Source organism: Sceloporus occidentalis, unplaced genomic scaffold, assembly GCF_023333645.1.
Source record: "Sceloporus occidentalis isolate IW3139 unplaced genomic scaffold, rSceOcc1.0.p SCAF_101, whole genome shotgun sequence".
NCBI classification, from domain to species: domain Eukaryota; kingdom Metazoa; phylum Chordata; class Lepidosauria; order Squamata; family Phrynosomatidae; genus Sceloporus; species Sceloporus occidentalis.
In genome coordinates this window covers 2,415,001-2,420,000 of record NW_028317081.1, presented here as the reverse complement: position 1 = coordinate 2,420,000, position 5,000 = coordinate 2,415,001, and the positions used below count along the sequence as shown (strand labels likewise).

The following is a 5,000-nucleotide window of genomic DNA, read 5'->3' as shown; positions in this document are numbered from 1 at the left end:
AAAGTTCAAGAGGGTTTAATAGCATGCTATGGGTAATATTACACAGGCTAAGAAGAAGCTTTTTTTGGTCATTCTACTCTTGCGATTTTTGAAGGAAGGTAGTGTGCAAGCGCGTTAAGGCTAAAGATGAGGTCCCACCGAGATTTGAACTCGGATCGCTGGATTCAGAGTCCAGAGTGCTAACCATTACACCATGGAACCTCACACAAACCTTAACAAAACACATGGCCTGGGGCAGACCAACAAACAACAGGGCCAAAAAAAAACCAACAGATTGTGTTTAGTCTTTTAGCTTCCAGTACGTGTGAAAATAGGAAAAATAGTGAAAACCGGGGAAGAAAAACCGGCAAAGTAGAAGCAAACAATGAGAAACTTTTCATTTGCATTATTGGTACATCATATGATCTGAGAAACACTCATAAAACATCTTTGGAAAGTTCAAGATGTTTAATAGTATGCCATGAATGATATTACACAGGGTAAGAATAGATTTTTCACGGTGTGAGCAATAGCAAAAATAGCAAAGGTGGAAGATTTGGTTTGTTTAAGAGCATGGCAACAGGTAAGAACTGACTTTTTGTTTGTGATTCCCTCCTTCTGCTGTGGAAAGTAAGCTAAAGTGAGAGAGTGGTTAGAACTTATCAAGAAACATTAGGTTCCACCAAGATTTGAACTCGGATCATTAGATTCAAAGACTGGTTTATAATACGATCTGAGCAACACTCACAAAACATCATTGGAAAGTTCAAGAGGGTTTAATAGCATGCTATGGGTAATATTACACAGGCTAAGAAGAAGCTTTTTTTGGTCATTCTACTTTTGCGATTTTTGAAGGAAGGTAGTGTGCAAGCGCGTTATGGCTAAAGATGAGGTCCCACCGAGATTTTAACTCGGATCGCTGGATTCAGAGTCCAAAGTGCTAACCATTACACCATGGAACCTCGCACAAATTTTAACAAAACACATGGCCTGGGGCAGACCAACAAACAACAGGGCCAAATAAAAACAACAGATTGTGTTTAGTCTTTTAGCACATGTGTACTGGTTAGAACTTATCAAGAAACATTAGGTTCCACCGAGATTTGAACTCGGATCACTGGATTCAAAGTCCAGAGTGCTAACCATTACACCATGGAACCACATTGAACAAAGCCTCACACGGAACCATACTGAATGAGGCCTCACACAACCCCATCCAGAAAAATGTTCCCTCAACGATGTTTCGTCTTCTGCTTACTGTCCTTCTGTATAAATGGAAAGAAGGTCAAAAGTGGACAAGACTTGTAAAGGAGAACCAGACAAATATTAGGAAATTATTCAAATGCATGCTGGCAGAGAGAAAAGAAAAGAGATTGTCCTTGTGCTTCCTCTACTGGGCCAAATGTTATAGACATTGAAACAAGAAGTCAAATGTTAACCATGTCTTCATTTTACATGTATCCAAAGACTGAAACTGTTACATGATGTTTCATGGTTTATAATACGATCTGAGCAACACTCACAAAACATCATTGGAAAGTTCAAGAGGGTTTAATAGCATGCTATGGGTAATATTACACAGGCTAAGAAGAAGCTTTTTTTGGTCATTCTACTTTTGCGATTTTTGAAGGAAGGTAGTGTGCAAGCGCGTTATGGCTAAAGATGAGGTCCCACCGAGATTTTAACTCGGATCGCTGGATTCAGAGTCCAAAGTGCTAACCATTACACCACGGAACCTCACACAAATCTTAACAAAACACATGGCCTGGGGCAGACCAACAAACAACAGGGCCAAAAAAAAAACAACAGATTGTGTTTAGTCTTTTAGCTTCCAGTACGTGTGAAAATAGGAAAAATAGTGAAAACCGGGGAAGAAAAACCGGCAAAGTAGAAGCAAACAATGAGAAACTTTTCATTTGCATTATTGGTACATCATATGATCTGAGAAACACTCATAAAACATCTTTGGAAAGTTCAAGATGTTTAATAGTATGCCATGAATGATATTACACAGGGTAAGAATAGATTTTTCACGGTGTGAGCAATAGCAAAAATAGCAAAGGTGGAAGATTTGGTTTGTTTAAGAGCATGGCAACAGGTAAGAACTGACTTTTTGTTTGTGATTCCCTCCTTCTGCTGTGGAAAGTAAGCTAAAGTGAGAGAGTGGTTAGAACTTATCAAGAAACATTAGGTTCCACCAAGATTTGAACTCGGATCATTAGATTCAAAGACTGGTTTATAATACGATCTGAGCAACACTCACAAAACATCATTGGAAAGTTCAAGAGGGTTTAATAGCATGCTATGGGTAATATTACACAGGCTAAGAAGAAGCTTTTTTTGGTCATTCTACTTTTGCGATTTTTGAAGGAAGGTAGTTTGCAAGCGCGTTAAGGCTAAAGATGAGGTCCCACTGAGATTTTAACTCGGATCGCTGGATTCAGAGTCCAAAGTGCTAACCATTACACCATGGAACCTCGCACAAATTTTAACAAAACACATGGCCTGGGGCAGACCAACAAACAACAGGGCCAAATAAAAACAACAGATTGTGTTTTTATTTGGTTCAAGAGGGTTTAATAGCATGCTATGGGTAATATTACACAGGCTAAGAAGAAGCTTTTTTTGGTCATTCTACTCTTGCGATTTTTGAAGGAAGGTAGTGTGCAAGCGCGTTAAGGATAAAGATGAGGTCCCACCGAGATTTGAACTCGGATCGCTGGATTCAGAGTCCAGAGTGCTAACCATTACACCATGGAACCTCACACAAATCTTAACAAAACACATGGCCTGGGGCAGACCAACAAACAACAGGGCCAAAAAAAAAACAACAGATTGTGTTTAGTCTTTTAGCTTCCAGTACGTGTGAAAATAGGAAAAATAGTGAAAACCGGGGAAGAAAAACCGGCAAAGTAGAAGCAAACAATGAGAAACTTTTCATTTGCATTATTGGTACATCATATGATCTGAGAAACACTCATAAAACATCTTTGGAAAGTTCAAGATGTTTAATAGTATGCCATGAATGATATTACACAGGGTAAGAATAGATTTTTCACGGTGTGAGCAATAGCAAAAATAGCAAAGGTGGAAGATTTGGTTTGTTTAAGAGCATGGCAACAGGTAAGAACTGACTTTTTGTTTGTGATTCCCTCCTTCTGCTGTGGAAAGTAAGCTAAAGTGAGAGAGTGGTTAGAACTTATCAAGAAACATTAGGTTCCACCAAGATTTGAACTAGGATCATTAGATTCAAAGACTGGTTTATAATACGATCTGAGCAACACTCACAAAACATCATTGGAAAGTTCAAGAGGGTTTAATAGCATGCTATGGGTAATATTACACAGGCTAAGAAGAAGCTTTTTTTGGTCATTCTACTTTTGCGATTTTTGAAGGAAGGTAGTTTGCAAGCGCGTTAAGGCTAAAGATGAGGTCCCACTGAGATTTTAACTCGGATCGCTGGATTCAGAGTCCAAAGTGCTAACCATTACACCATGGAACCTCGCACAAATTTTAACAAAACACATGGCCTGGGGCAGACCAACAAACAACAGGGCCAAATAAAAACAACAGATTGTGTTTTTATTTGGTTCAAGAGGGTTTAATAGCATGCTATGGGTAATATTACACAGGCTAAGAAGAAGCTTTTTTTGGTCATTCTACTCTTGTGATTTTTGAAGGAAGGTAGTGTGCAAGCGCGTTAAGGCTAAAGATGAGGTCCCACCGAGATTTGAACTCGGATCGCTGGATTCAGAGTCCAAAGTGCTAACCATTACACCATGGAACCTCGCACAAATTTTAACAAAACACATGGCCTGGGGCAGACCAACAAACAACAGGGCCAAATAAAAACAACAGATTGTGTTTAGTCTTTTAGCACATGTGTACTGGTTAGAACTTATCAAGAAACATTAGGTTCCACCGAGATTTGAACTCGGATCACTGGATTCAAAGTCCAGAGTGCTAACCATTACACCATGGAACCACATTGAACAAATCCTCACACAACCCCATCCAGAAAAATGTTCCCTCAACGATGTTTCGTCTTCTGCTTACTGTCCTTCTGTATAAATGGAAAGAAGGTCAAAAGTGGACAAGACTTGTAAAGGAGAACCAGACAAATATTAGGAAATTATTCAAATGCATGCTGGCAGAGAGAAAAGAAAAGAGATTGTCCTTGTGCTTCCTCTACTGGGCCAAATGTTATAGACATTGAAACAAGAAGTCAAATGTTAACCATGTCTTCATTTTACATGTATCCAAAGACTGAAACTGTTACATGATGTTTCATGGTTTATAATACGATCTGAGCAACACTCACAAAACATCATTGGAAAGTTCAAGAGGGTTTAATAGCATGCTATGGGTAATATTACACAGGCTAAGAAGAAGCTTTTTTTGGTCATTCTACTCTTGCGATTTTTGAAGGAAGGTAGTGTGCAAGCGCGTTAAGGCTAAAGATGAGGTCCCACCGAGATTTGAACTCGGATCGCTGGATTCAGAGTCCAGAGTGCTAACCATTTCACCATGGAACCTCACACAAATCTTAACAAAACACATGGCCTGGGGCAGACCAACAAACAACAGGGCCAAAAAAAACCCAACAGATTGTGTTTAGTCTTTTAGCTTCCAGTACGTGTGAAAATAGGAAAAATAGTGAAAACCGGGGAAGAAAAACCGGCAAAGTAGAAGCAAACAATGAGAAACTTTTCATTTGCATTATTGGTACATCATATGATCTGAGAAACACTCATAAAACATCTTTGGAAAGTTCAAGATGTTTAATAGTATGCCATGAATGATATTACACAGGGTAAGAATAGATTTTTCACGGTGTGAGCAATAGCAAAAATAGCAAAGGTGGAAGATTTGGTTTGTTTAAGAGCATGGCAACAGGTAAGAACTGACTTTTTGTTTGTGATTCCCTCCTTCTGCTGTGGAAAGTAAGCTAAAGTGAGAGAGTGGTTAGAACTTATCAAGAAACATTAGGTTCCACCAAGATTTGAACTCGGATCATTAGA

General features: G+C 39.0%; 1 protein-coding gene and 8 non-coding genes across 9 annotated transcripts in view; all 9 read right to left on the bottom strand.

The window, feature by feature from the left end:
- LOC149283794 (complement component C7-like) overlaps positions 1–5,000 on the bottom strand; it is a 145,572-nt gene that overhangs the window by 80,327 nt on the left and 60,245 nt on the right. The gene's annotated exons all lie outside the window — the stretch shown is intronic.
- Positions 130–201, bottom strand: TRNAQ-CUG (transfer RNA glutamine (anticodon CUG)). Its single transcript has one exon. It is a non-coding gene; the product is annotated as a tRNA-Gln (tRNA).
- TRNAQ-CUG (transfer RNA glutamine (anticodon CUG)) lies at positions 870–941 on the bottom strand. The gene has a single exon. It is a non-coding gene; the product is annotated as a tRNA-Gln (tRNA).
- On the bottom strand, positions 1,068–1,139 carry TRNAQ-UUG (transfer RNA glutamine (anticodon UUG)). The gene has a single exon. It is a non-coding gene; the product is annotated as a tRNA-Gln (tRNA).
- On the bottom strand, positions 1,645–1,716 carry TRNAQ-CUG (transfer RNA glutamine (anticodon CUG)). The gene has a single exon. It is a non-coding gene; the product is annotated as a tRNA-Gln (tRNA).
- TRNAQ-CUG (transfer RNA glutamine (anticodon CUG)) lies at positions 2,670–2,741 on the bottom strand. Its single transcript has one exon. It is a non-coding gene; the product is annotated as a tRNA-Gln (tRNA).
- TRNAQ-CUG (transfer RNA glutamine (anticodon CUG)) lies at positions 3,695–3,766 on the bottom strand. Its single transcript has one exon. It is a non-coding gene; the product is annotated as a tRNA-Gln (tRNA).
- On the bottom strand, positions 3,893–3,964 carry TRNAQ-UUG (transfer RNA glutamine (anticodon UUG)). Its single transcript has one exon. It is a non-coding gene; the product is annotated as a tRNA-Gln (tRNA).
- TRNAQ-CUG (transfer RNA glutamine (anticodon CUG)) lies at positions 4,443–4,514 on the bottom strand. Its single transcript has one exon. It is a non-coding gene; the product is annotated as a tRNA-Gln (tRNA).